Source organism: Silene latifolia, chromosome 7, assembly GCF_048544455.1.
Source record: "Silene latifolia isolate original U9 population chromosome 7, ASM4854445v1, whole genome shotgun sequence".
Lineage (NCBI taxonomy): Eukaryota > Viridiplantae > Streptophyta > Magnoliopsida > Caryophyllales > Caryophyllaceae > Silene > Silene latifolia.
Genome location: NC_133532.1, coordinates 45,583,129 through 45,598,528, shown reverse-complemented (window position 1 = coordinate 45,598,528; position 15,400 = coordinate 45,583,129).

The following is a 15,400-nucleotide window of genomic DNA, read 5'->3' as shown; positions in this document are numbered from 1 at the left end:
GGGGAGCCAATGCATGGATCCAACTTTCTTCCCAAGAAGTGTAGGCTTGCATGGCTACATATAGGTAGGTTATCATTGTGTTTATTTTTTCTCTTATTAAAATAATCAACACAATTTATCCACTAATACCCTCTAATTTTCGGCACATATATAAAATGGGAGATCCATTTTATTTTGTCATTTGTCAATTGTAACATATGTGACATGTTACTTGACATATGAAATTGTAATATATTTTTTAACATATTAAAAATCAACATACTCATAAAATATGTCATATACAAAATCGACTAGTAATTTGTAATTACTTGTACCAAAACGGTTTATCAAATTATAAATTACAACGTCTTGTATTTATAATAATTTATTCATTCAATTTCAATTGTTTTGTAAACAATAATTTTATCCAAGTAATAAAACAATTCGATTACTTAGACCGTACCAATTTAATCGAATTACAATAAGATACGTTAACTTTACTCACAAAATCATCCGTCAATTTTAAGCAATTTAATTAACTCGTATCGTCATACGATTAATTAAATAATCAATTAAGAGTATTTCCCTATAGGTATGACCTAAGGGGATCAACTGATCACCACCGTCGCACGACAGTAATGTCAAACTCTAGTCAACAAATCATTACCGATATGTGTGGACCAGTTGACTGTAAAATATTACATCCACATGTATTCTTAAAAATGAGATTTAAACATGTGATCATCATGATCGACAGTTGTGATCGCATTATTGTCGGAGGACACATATTCCCACAATCTCCCTCTTGTCCTCGACAAGTGTGCGTCACCAATTCTCTTTTCCTATTACTATCTCCCACTCAATGCAAGGTGTCTTTCAGGTCGTACTTGCAAGTGATCATATCGAGAGTGGTTTCCTCGATTTGGAGAATAACTGATTGACCGGAGTTATCTACCATAGATACCTTCCGAACGTGGCCACGCATTTCCAGTTCATTACTCCTCGAGTGGCCCTGAGATATTGTTTTAACCCTGACAAGGGGGTGGACAATTCCTATCGCACTATTCCCTTCGACTAGCCACATCCATCATAACCCAAAATATGCCCATTTGACCCCATTTACGAACCTCGTAGTAACATAAATCAAAGTTCATCTGAAACTATGCCACCTTAGGCGAATAGTCTTTAGTCAAAAGAATCAACTCATTAGAATACAATAGTAGCTCTTCGCCACGACCAGGCTATATAAATTTGCCAGAACTCTATAAGCGGTCATTAGGCCCGACAAAGTGTTCCTAACAGTCTGCCTATGTGATCGACTAGTCATCTCATATGACTCTATAGCACTTGAACTTGCCATCAATCGCATCACACTCTAGTCACTTTGAGACGTCACCTCAAACAAGTGACTATGGGCGAATACCATGTTAATCCGGGTTCACTTTAACGGGGTTCAATATTGTCTCCACAACCCGTTTGGATGTAACAAAGTATAAAAGGAGTTTTTAAATTTAAAAACTCGAACGACAAATGTGATTATCACATATGAATAGTCAAACCTGATTACTACTTCATATTTTTATAATCCAATTCCATCATGTATGTAGTTGTTCATCTCAATCAAATTGAAATGACATGACTCATCATGTTAAGCCTATGAGAAGGCTTTGGTTAGTAGGTTTTATCAACTTCTTGTACCTTACTCAACCTTACTACATACTCGTTTTCCTTTGTAATGTATACATTTGCATTACAAAACTTTCTTAGTACGTGTCGAGATCCAATCAAGACATAGGCCCTTTAGCCTTAGAATAGCTCCCACTGTTTTCACAGTGTGCTGGACTCATCCTTCTTGCACATCTCATGATTGCAAGTGTCCTCAATTTCCGTTGTAAGCATCTCTCATTGTTCTTTATTGCCTAGAACGATTCTAGCAAATCCATTTCTTAAATAACATAGCCACAATGGTTCTTTAACCATCTTTAGGTGTTTCGAATACGGTTTTGTCGAAAACCATGCGCAATCTCAATTGTCAATTGTCATTTGTGTAACACCCTTACACAAATTAGTGAATTGCATCAAAAACATTTTGCTTTATATCCTTAATACATATTCAAGCACTTAAGAATAATCTATATGGCTACTTGGTAACTATTACTTGAATTCGATTTTGAAATGATTCATCATACTCAAAGTATATGAAGTGTTATACATCATTACTCATTTAATTGATCCGGCAGCGGAAGCAAATGGAATCAATCAAATATGTTCAACTTGATTGAACTAGTCATGAATCTTATCAACATAAGACTTCTTATTTGACGCTTATATCATGTGGATTTATCTCCATAAATCTGGATATTAAAGATGCATTATATATATCTCCAAGTCTTAAATCATTCCCAATGATCAATATGTCATCCACATATTAGACTAATTAAAATTTCCGTAACTCCCACTAAACTCTATGTATAAACACAACTTCTCAACTTATGGAAAAAAGTTTTATAACATGATCAAAACATTGATTCCAACTCATTGATGTCCTACTTAAGACAATCTCTTAAGTTGCACATTATCTTAGGATTGTAAGAATCTATAACACTCATGACATGTATTGAATACATTCCTTCTAATTGAAGAAGTGGATTTTAGATTCACTCGTTATATGTATATCATCATAATGAAATACAATCCCTAAGAAGATCCGAATAGTGCAAAACACTTTGCAACTAATCAAGCTTTGATATCTCTCTTTGATATCCAAAATTCCACTCGGAATTTATTTCGGATTTTCATGGCTCTAAGCCTTGTATTGAGTTGTAACTTAAACACTCTCATGTAAGTCATATATTCATTACTTTCCAGAAGTAACTTGAATCAAACAATTTCTTTGTAAGTTGTAAGCTCTTTACTTTCTTAAAAGTAACACTAATTCATCATCTTCAACAAGTGATGACTTTAACCTCCTAGGTTTTGAAGAAATAACGTCTTACACAAAACGTCTCATGTAGCCAAGAAAGACCAGTTTCTTGCGACATAACATCCTTTTGTGGCTCTTGAATATTTTCTCCCACTCTGTCTTCTAGAAATAAACTTTTATTCTAGAAAGACAACTTTACGAGCCACAATCCTGTTGTACTCGTGATTATTGTAAGGAAAAATGAGCATTTGTTTCTTGTGTAAATTTACAAACATGGTACTCTACCATTTCATATCTCATATGAATCGTTTAGATTTAGTGGAAAAACAACTTAGACAAAATGATAAAATCCCCAAAATTAGATCAAGTAACTCAAGGTAACTTGATTAAAGTCCAAACCCTATCGAATAGCGTTTGATTTCTTTATCCAACCACACATTATCCCATAATGCGTGCTAAGAGAGATTAACTTGTGATACTATTTCACATTTCCTTTGGCTTATATCAAAGTCTTCACTTAGATAATCCCATCATGACTAAATCTTGATTCCTGGAATTCTTTGAACTTCTTCAAAGATTTCTCTATTTACCTTATTAAGTGAACACATTACCGTCAACTTAAATCGTTGTTAAAAGAAAATGATCAACCTATTTTGGATCAATGATTTACAACCTCGATCTCCTTTTAAACCAAAAGGCACTAGTCATCTTGCTTTGAATACAAGATACGCATATAACATAAGATTAAAAATCTTATGGTTTCAAGAGTACTAGATAACTCTTTGCGTTCATCATTCCAGAATTTAAGGTTTAATCTTGGGTTACCAGTTTGAGTCTTGCATCATCTACATGATATATCATTCTAGTTTGGTTTAGAATATAATCACCTTGATAATGGGCTAGCCATACATCAAATCATGGTGTATAGGGTCACAAAAGTGAAACCTCTTTTGTATCTTAACAAGTTTACATTCTTATTTAGATTTTATGCACTTAATAGTCACAATTAAGTACAACTTTAAACCCAAAAACTAGATTGAGTACACAAAGACTTTATCTCTCAACATCATTGTTGCTAGTCGTTATATTCTAATCATCCTATGTATCAAATAAAATGATGAAAACCACCACCGGTTTCTAATATTGACGAAGTAGTATTAGCAAAACTTATGTCTATCAAATAATCATTTAGAGAAGAAGGTCTCATTAGATATCCCACAACTAATTTGCTTATTGTTCAATAATATGGGGTAGTTTCCTTTCTAGTGTGCAACACTTCCAAAAGGAAACTTTATCGAATGGAATTGATAGGTTTAGTCTTTACTTTTACCTTTGTATTGTCAATTCCATTCTAATCTTTACTTCTTGAACCTTGTCCTTTTCTTAACGGTTTAAGAGAATCCTCCCACTCATTTCAATGAGTCTTTGCTTAGAGAAGCAAAGTTGAATCTTAAGAAGACTACTCTTCAATTCAATCGTTTATGAAAGATCATAGATCCATATTAGACTCTCTAATTAAATGTCAAATTATCTCATAACTTGGGTTTATGTGATCTATGTAACATGCATGCAATATAAAAGCATAATAATGAAAGTTTAAGGAAAAACAATTTCCTTACAATGATTTTATGGTAAAATGGGCATAAACTAGTTCACCTTACTAGTTTGTTCTTGAGCTTATACCAAATGGATGATCCTCCTTACTAATCTTCAAAGAGAAGATCTCCTTCAAGATGCACCCAAGAACTTACCCAAAAAATCATAAGTATTTAACCAGAACTTGTTAAAATTATGCCCTTGATATTATTTGTAATATTACTAACACTTCTTAGTAATAAAATTTGTTTACTAACCTCTTAGTAGAGATGTGTAATAATTTTAGAGAGATGTAGACCAAATAAATGAATCACATGCAAAGTATACAGATGAATGTTGTAGAGTGTTGAAATGAACAAATAATTTGGTCTATAAAGGGGGAGAAAAACCGGGTGGAGTGTGGTGAGGTGGAGTGTTCAATTGTCTTATATTATTTTATCTTACATCACATGCAAAATCATTTATAAGATAACTTATGGTAGTATATAAAGTAAGGTGAAATGATTATGTTACTAATCATCCACTACTCTATTTTACACGGTCCACTTGCCCATTTACGGGTCCATGTTGGTTCTTATATTTGTCACACAAATACGTGTAATTTTATTTTAAACATCGTTTCATGTTTAAATACTTCCATAATTAATTCGTTCAAATCACTCCGTAAATATACGTGTACCACTACACATATTATTTACGTACTAATATTAATCACATTAATCAATTAGTACAATTTTAGTGAATTAACAATTAATTAACGAAAACCCGTCTCCCAAAATTTATTATTCAATTATCACATAATTAAATAATAACTCCCATTCCTCGAGTTCGCAACTCGAATTCTCTCTTAAAATAATTGACTAACCTTTTAGTCTACAAATCAAGGGACTAAATAAATTGTATCTCATACAATTAATTAGTTGTCAATTGGGGTTCGTTCCTATAGGTGTGACCGAAAGGGATCAGTTGATCACCGCCGTCTCACGACAATAACTTCAAACTCTATTCAGCCAACCGTTATCGATTTACGTTAATCAACTGACGAGGATCAAATAATTAAATATCTGATGATATTCCATTAATGAGATTTATTATGTTAACGCACTATTGTGGAGGACACTAACTCCAACAATCTCCCACTTGTCCGACACAAGGTGTGCGCTACCAATTCTCTTGTCCGTTTTAATCTCCCACTCAATGCAAGGTGTCTTTCAGGTCGCACTTGCACACAAACACATCGCAAGTGGTTTTCTCGATCGGGAGTGTGACTACCTGACGGGAAAAATCTCTCACAGATTACTTCCGAGCGTGGCCACGCATTTGTAGTCATTAACTCCTCGAGTGGCCTTGAGATATAGTTACCCAACGTGGGTGGACAATTCCTGTATGCCCTATCTATCCTATTACACAATACAGCTCACCATGAACGAGTAAATGCCCTTTTGGTCTCCTTTCACGGCACGACCTAGGACAAAAACCAAAGTCACTCTGAAACTACACTTGCTCAGATAATAGTCTCCAGTCAAAACAATCGACTCATTAGAACATCTTATAGATCCCCGCCACGACCAGGCGTCTATAATAGAACTTAGGGACTCTCTAAATGGTCACTGTCCGGCAAAGTGTCACACACTCTGCCTATGTAATCGACTAGTCATCACGTATGACCTCATGGTGTTGAACAACCATCAATCGACTCACAATCTAGTCACTCCGAGACGTCACCTCATTAAGTGACTAGGGACAAAATACAATGTTCATCTTATTCACTTGAATATTGTTCAACATTGTCTTTACAACTTATTCAGATAAACAAGGTATTCATGTTTTCAGTCAAACTGAATAATTGAGTTCTTAAGAGACTCAAACAATGAATGCGATCATCACTTATGTAAATATCAATACTCTATCCAATATTTACATAACGATCTTCAGCAATTAAGGTATACTGCTCAATCACATTGAGATCGATGGCATAACCATCATGTCTACCTTCTGCCAATGGCTTCGGTTAGAGGATCAGCAACAGTTGCATCACTCTAATTTCCATTGCTATTTTCCTTTGTTCTATGCAATCTTTTCATCACATAGAGCCTTTCTAAGTACATGTCTAAACAAGTTTTTAGACTCTGGTTTTAAAGCCAGTCAAACACTCCCACTGTTTTCACAGTCTCTTGGGATACGATATTCGGCTAATAGAACTACTCTAGTCCCATTAAATTCTGGTTATCAACTATCTCTTTTACAACATCGGATGTTGTAATGTACTTAGCTTTTGTTCATGATTTGTACGTATATTACTTATACATACACATCCTTCATATGACATCTTTTATGTATGACTCCTCATACATGTTTGCTTTATACATGTATAACTTCTTATACACATATGTATAACTTCTTATACATATTATTCTTTATGCACATAGCACTCTTATATGCTAACCATTCCTTAACGAGGCTCTTAACATCTTATAAGCATAGGAATGTTTCCGTGTAATCCTTTTACACAAAATTCATAAATTCCTCCAAACTACAAGAATAAATCTTCAGTGCTTCTCAAGTACTCAAGGATGCTCTTGATAATCATCTAGTGACACTCACTAGGAAATGATTGGTAATGACTTCTCATATTCTCAATATGATAAGTCCCGACGAGAGAAGCATTTAGCATATTTAATAGATCCTGCAGCGGAAGCACAAGAGATCATATTAATTGTTCAACAACTTGAACGAGTCAGAAATCTTATCACATAAGTCTCTTGACTATAATGCTAATATCCATAGATATCTATCTCATTAGATCCGGATATTTAATATGCGCCATGCTACTCTCAAGTATTCACCCGAGAATATTTCTAGTCACTAATATGTCAAACACATATTTTAGACTAAGAAATATCACCTTAGCTACATTTCTAGTAAATAATATGTCAAGCACATATTTTAGACTAAGAAACTCACTTTAGCTCCCACTAAACTCCATGTATCATCATGGTACCTCGATACTCGAGTAATACCATTTTGATAGACTACATGATTGAACCCAAAGTCCCAACTCTTTGACGTATATAGATCACAAAAGGGATCTTTCAAACATGACAGGCTTCTTAGCATTGACAAGATCAACAAAACTTCTCCCAAGGAGAAAGTTTCGTTATCCTTTTGCCTAAACTCATCCTCATGAAAGGCTATATTTCTAAGACCATACGAATTGATAAAGGCATTTGGGTTGTCACAAACTCTCTATAACAAGCCCAAATTTTAAACATCTTATGTGACCTTTACGACAAGATCAAGGTAACAAACCAAAGTATTCACCTTAAATCAAGTCTCGAAAACATCTCGTGTTTCCTTCCTTATCGCATCGTGTGCAAGGAGATCAATTTGAATTGCATGATGACACGCCATCACATAGAGTTCATACTATAGAAAAGCCTTTGATGAGGGTTTAAGATTCGCCACTTTTGAAAAGTAACGCAATATTATCGCAAAATTATCTCCTTATAACCATTGAGCCACAATAAAGAACATCTTCTTGCATTGTACTCACCACTGAGCCTCACTAAAGAAAATCTTCTTGCATTGTACTCAGTTTGTGGGTCTTGGACTTCCGTAAGTTCAAAATTTCTCCCACTCTGTCTTCCAGAAAATGAAAATCTTTCTGGAAAGACAGTATTATGAGCCACAAACTCTTTGTTCTCGTTTTGGAGGAGTAAAAACCAAGTGGTTGAATTTTGGATAACCCTCACAAATACACAAATTGGTTCTGTGAAGACAAGTTAGGGACTCTCCCTATCCATATCTCATATGGAATAATTTAGGCTATTATAGTCGGGTTTTAAACTTTTAGTGAGAAAATAGCTTACAAAAATTGCGAAAAACCTCAAACTATATCTCATAAAGTTTGGTTTATATACTTGACTACACCATACTCTATGGTGTCCCAAGGAGAAGGTATTATGTGAACTGGTTCACAGTCTTCTTAGTTATTATCAAGGTCATTACTTGATATTACCCATTTGATCTTCAAAGTCATTACTTTGAAACTTACGATCAACATCTTGATCTTGACATGCTTTTGGTTTACTACTTCATTTTGAAAATATTCCACGTTTCAAAAATCACTTTTATGTCTTATTAAATAGATATGAGGTTTTCATATCTACTTAACAATACGGTAAAAGTAACCAAGTATGTATATAACCAACTATCGGCCTTATACATCCGTATGTATATGGTCAATCACCAACATAATACATGCACACATTCCATTGAAGGAAAAGTAGATCTATATACTCAACATATTCATATATGTTTTATGTTAATTTAATCATAAAATTAATTGGTGATCTTATGCATGCAAACTATAAACAATTTAAAGAAGAAATCTCTATCTTACATTGGTATTTCGGTTTATTTGGGCATAAGAGAGATCTCCTTCTCTCTTGTTCTTGTGATTTCCTCAATGGATGAACTAGGATCCAAGTATAGGATCCCTCCCAAAGTATAATACCCAAAGCAAACTCTTAATTAAATTAATATTATGTATACTAGAACAATATTAATTTAGCATAAAAATTGACCCAAAAATATTTGGTTTTGGTCTCCTAAAACCGGTTAGGAGAAGGAGAAGAAGGAAGAAAAATATTTTTATCTCTCTAAAATATTTTTGATAGATGATGAATGAATGAATACACTAAAATGTTATCATGTGTATATCATAAATTATAAGGCAAAACCCTTGGTTTTGCTCTTGTGAAAAACCGGGTAAGGGAAGAGAGGGGAGCCAATGCATGCTTGAGTTTGTCTTCACAATGACAACTAGGTTTTGCATGGCTAGTTTAGTAGGTAATGATCATGTTTACCACTAAAATAATCAACACAATATAATCCTAAAACTCCTCTTCATTTTGGCACATATGTAAAATGGAATCCATTTTATTTTTGTCAATTTGTCAATATGTCACATGTCACATGTCACATAAAATTATTATGTATTTTTAACATATTAAAAATCAACGTATTAATAAAAATACGTCATATACAAAAATTGACCTAGTAATTCATAATTACTTGTACCAAAATATTTTACCAATTATAAATCACAACAATTTGTATTTATAATAATTCATTCAATTTAAATTGTTTCCTTAAACAATAATTTCATCTGAGTAATGAAACAATTCGATAACTTAGACCGTATCTCATTTAATCAAATTTCAATGAGACACGTAAATATTACTTCCAAAATCGTCCGTCAATTTTAAATAATTTAATTGACTCGTAACGTTATACTATCAATTAATTTATCAATTAAGAGTGTTTCCCTTTAGGTATGACCTAGGGGATCAACTGATCACCACCGTCGCACGACAATAATGTCAAACTCTAGTCAGCCAATCATTACCGATATGTGTGGACCAGTTGACAGTAAAATATTACTTCCCAATTGTATTCTTTAAAATGAGACTTAAACATGTGATCATCATGATCAACAGTTGTGATCACATTATTGTCGGAGGACGCATATTCCAACAATCTCCCACTTGTCCTCGACAAGTGTGTGTCACCAATTCTCTTGTCCTATTACTATCTCTCACTCAATGCAAGGTGTCTTTCAGGTCGTACTTGCAAGTGATCATATCGAGAGTGGTTTCCTCGATCTGGAGAATAACTGATTGACCGGATTTATCCACCATGGATACATTCCGAGCGTGGCCACGCATTTCCAGTTCATTACTCCTCGAGTGGCCCTTAGATATTGTTATAACCCTGACTAGGGGTGGAAAATTCCTATCGCACTCATTCCCTTCAACTAGTCACAGCCATCATAACCCAAAATATGCCCATTTGACCCCATTTACGAAGGTCCTAGTAACACAAATCAAAGCTAATCTGAAACTGTGCCATCTTAGGCGAATAGTCTTTAGTCAAAAGAATCGACTCATTTGAATACTATAGCAGCTCTCGCCACGACCAGGCTATATAAATTTGCCAGAACTCTATAAGCGGTCATAAGGTCCGACAAAATGTTCCTAACAGTCCGCCTATGTGATCGACTAGTCATTCTCATATGACTCTATGGCACTTGAACTTGCCATCAATCGCATCACCCTCTAGTCACTTCGAGACGTCACCTCATGTAAGTAACTATGGGCAAATACAATGCTAATCCGTGTTCACTTAAACGGGGTTCAATTGTCTCTACAACCCGTTGGATGTAACAAAGTATAAGGTGAGTTAATAAAATCTCAAACGACAAATGTCGACATCACACTCGGGTAGTCAATACCATATTACAACCTTGTGATGCATATCGTAAGTGTGTAAACACTTGTTGATTGCAATGGAAGTTTAACATGTTACGTGTCCATGTGTTCAAACTTCTTAATCGTATTATCCTTTACATTCATGTTATCACTCATAGCATGAACCTTACCAAGTACACATCAAGGTTCCCGACCTTGGTTTCGGTTCTTTATCTTGAAAGAACTTCCTTATCGATTATCACATAACGAACGAATTTTGTGGTGAATGATATAACTTGGACTGATCAAGTACTCCATCCACACACAATGCACTAGGTATATGTTTTGTAGAGTCTTGCAACAATTTGTCAAGATGATTAGCCTAGCACTTCTCACAAGTCCTAGCATATTAGGAAAGATTAGTTTTGAGCAACTTCTTATTCAACTAAGTATCTTTCCAAACTTCCTATTTCTCCTTTTGGCTTGAAAAGTTTAGGATTTTCATAAATCTTTACGTGTGTTCGGATTTTCTATAATATATACAACCTCTTGACACATAACAGAGTATACTGTCAAACATCGAAATCGCTCATCGAATTCTTCTCGAGAATTCATGACGTTTCTACTATGGCTTACCAATGATTCATCATGCTCTTATGCATATGATTCATAATTGGACTTAAAATTACAATAAAATGCTATAAACTTCAAATAAATCAAAAAAATTTCAAATAAATTTGAAAATTTGAAATTTAAACTCATGAACATTCTGTAAAAATACCATGACACTCATAATGTTCAAAAACTTAGGTTAAATATTTCGAAATTTATCCGGAAAAACAATGTTGCGGTTTATTGGTTTTAACAAAAATAATCATAAAAACATGAGAAAAATTATATTCATCAACTTTTCAATTTTAGATCTGAAAAAGATAATAAAATGCAACATGTGACGTTTTTCCTTAGTCATGGAGTATGTTTTGTTAATATTTCACTAATTAAGTCACTATTTATTCTATTTTTCTTCAAAAAATCATAAATCATGCATAAAGATTTCCATATAGCCAGTTATTTTACACACATCTTGTAAAATTTTATATGACAACATACTAAATTTCTATGACCATATTCGAAATTTATCTCATATTAACCGATTTTTCATCTAAATCCGATTTTAATAATGAAAAATCCATTTTTCGAGCATAAGAAGTCCAAACATTATGAAAATTTACAGGTCATCTCAAAATAATATATGTGATAACATATCCAAAAATCACTGAAAAATTTGAAGTTTAGCTAATTTTAGTCCGAAGATGACATTTTATTCATAAAATCATATTTTAATGCCATTATTATATAATATGAACAATAAAAATCCATAAATTAACCAAAATATCCTAAAAACATTTTAGGACCAGAAACTTTAACATGCATAATGATTTTCGTGATATATCATAATAACACAAATTAAACAAGTTTTATATGTTAATCGTATAACTCGGAAAACTTTTAACCGATTTGCATGCAAACAACCATGGCTCTTGATACTGATTGAAGGAAAAGTAGATCTATATACTCAACATATTCATATATGTTTTATGTTAATTTAATCATAAATTTAATTGGTGATCTTATGCATGCAAACTATAAACAATTTAAAGAAGAAATTTCTATCTTACACTGGTATTTCGGTTTATTTGGGCACAAGAGAGATCTCCTTATCTCTTGTTCTTGTGCTTTCCTCAATGGATGAACTAGGATCCAAGTATAGGATCTCTCCCAATGTATAATACCCAAAGCAAACTCTTAATTAAATTAATATTATGTATACTAGAACAATATTAATTTAGCATAAAAATTGACCCAAAAATATTTGGTTTTGGTCTCCTAAAACCGGTTAGGATAAGGAGAAGAAGGAAGAAAAATATTTTTATCTCTCTAAAATATTTTTGATAGATGATGAATGAATGAATACACTAAAATGTTATCATGTGTATATCATAAATTATAAGGCAAAACCCTTGGTTTTGCTCTTGTGAAAAACCGGGTAAGGGAAGAGAGGGGAGCCAATGCATGCTTGAGTTTGTCTTCACAATGACAACTAGGTTTTGCATGGCTAGTTTAGTAGGTAATGATCATGTTTACCACTAAAATAATCAACACAATATAATCCTAAAACTCCTCTTCATTTCGGCACATATGTAAAATGGAATCCATTTTATTTTTGTCAATTTGTCAATATGTCACATGTCACGTGTCACATAAAATTGTTATGTATTTTTAACATATTAAAAATCAACGTATTAATAAAAATACGTCATATACAAAAATCGACCTAGTAATTCATAATTACTTGTACCAAAATATTTTACCAATTATAAATCACAACAATTTGTATTTATAATAATTCATTCAATTTAAATTGTTTCCTTAAACAATAATTTCATCTGAGTAATGAAACAATTCGATTACTTAGACCGTATCTCATTTAATCAAATTTCAATGAGACACGTAAATATTACTTCCAAAATCGTCCGTCAATTTTAAATAATTTAATTGACTCGTAACGTTATACGATCAATTAATTTATCAATTAAGAGTGTTGCCCTTTAGGTATGACCTAGGTGATAAACTGATCACCACCGTCGCACGACAGTAATGTCAAACTATAGTCAGCCAATCATTACCGATATGAGTGGACCAGTTGACAGTAAAATATTACTTCCCAATTGTATTCTTTAAAATGAGACTTAAACATGTGATCATCATGATCAACAGTTGTGATCGCATTATTGTCGGAGGACACATATTCCAACAACCATAAGACTCACAATCAAATGGTTGTTCAATGTGCTTTTCGTTTACTCGTTTGAAACGAAATTACTTGAGGTTTGATCAATATGGGTTCACTGAATTAGAGACTTTAAAATCTACAAGATAGTATAACATTTAGTTTTCATGAAGAATCTAAAATTCCTCTAACTTAAGTGGTCTAAACCAACCACCAAGTTATCATAGGAGTAGGTACAACATTTTGTTTTAAATGACATAAGTGATGCCTTCTATGTATAAACATAGATGATTACATTCTTTTAAAACCAAATTTAGATACATTTGTCCCCATCGAAATCATTGCTAATCTAGCACCATTTTGATACAAAAATGTCCTATGCTAGACGTCTTACGTTTTATCAATTCATGTAAACTTCTTTATAAAGAAATGATCCATACTTGATATCTCATACCAAGATAGTGGAACTAGCCTATCCATTGAGTAGATGTCTCTTTCAACTTTGTTCTATCGCATACATCTAGGGTTGATATTTCTTAAGTCCTACTCACTTTCACATTCCTCTTTGCTTCAATCAAGCAAAAATGAATCTCATGAAAACCTCTCTTCATGTCATTCGTGATATTTTATACACTTAGTAAGAGTGAATTACTATAAAGTGAGTGTAACATGTGGCAAAATCTCAACTTCTTGCGAAATTGGACTACCTAACCGTTCAATTGTTATCATATGCCTAAACTCTTTAGCGCATAAACAATTGATTTGGCCTTTCTCGAAGTGAGCCATTTGACGGCATCATGTTGGAGTATTATAAGTGTTTTTGAAAACTCTTTTCGAAAACTTTTGAATTACTCTTGAGTAATTAAAACTAATATGTCATCATCATGACGGAGGTGTCACTTCCGAAATCAAGACTCTCTTGATAAAATGTGACTTCCTTTTAAACTCGTAATATGAGCTTGCAACATGAAAACCCCTTTTTAAATATGTATGGACGTTAAGTTGTATAATAATCGCAAAAAACGTTGTAAGCTTATGTAGGTGAATTGGTAAATCATGTTACCAATCATTAATTCCTTCAAAGAAACCGCTTTCTATGAAAGAATGAAATAAATATAACAATAAATAGAGAAAGGAGGATGAAGTGCGTGATGTCATACGTTTATGAGAATGAACGATAAATAGGAAAAATTAACATTCAATGTTTTAAAAATACTTGTGAAAACATGTTCAACAAGTTTTAACATTTATATAATGATCTCCCACTAAATTATATAAATGATTCCAAGACCCAAATATTAAACAAAAATGAGCATCGCTTGGGCGAAACATCCCATAATTGTGTAAATTCGGTAAGTCACGTTGACTAATTCTACCTCTAGAACTCTTGGTCGACGAATTTTCTTAAATCCATCTACTAGCACCGGAACACAAGACCGTCTTATATCCCGTTGAGTCCAACCAATTTTGGCGTGTGATGACCGCTTACCACCCTACTTACCCAAGGTAAAAAGAGAACACCCCGCTTGGGTGAGCGTGGCTCTAATGAACAAGAGATTCATAGGTGTTACTAATTGGTAAGGCTAATCTCAATTTTAGATATGTCAGAGATCTTGTCAATTTAGTCATAAATTCCCTATAAGTGAACTAAGTCGGTGAATGTAAATGACGTGAATTGACAATCGGGAAAATAAAATGCATGTGAATGGCGATTTTGGCATGCGCGAAAATAAAAACAAGCAAACAAGTAAGCATATGTAAAAATCCTAGTATGGCCACCTAGTTAATAAAAACTAGTCTATTACATTTCGAAAACCAACTCCTTGGTCCCTTGCCTCTTCATTCCATAAGTGGCTCCTT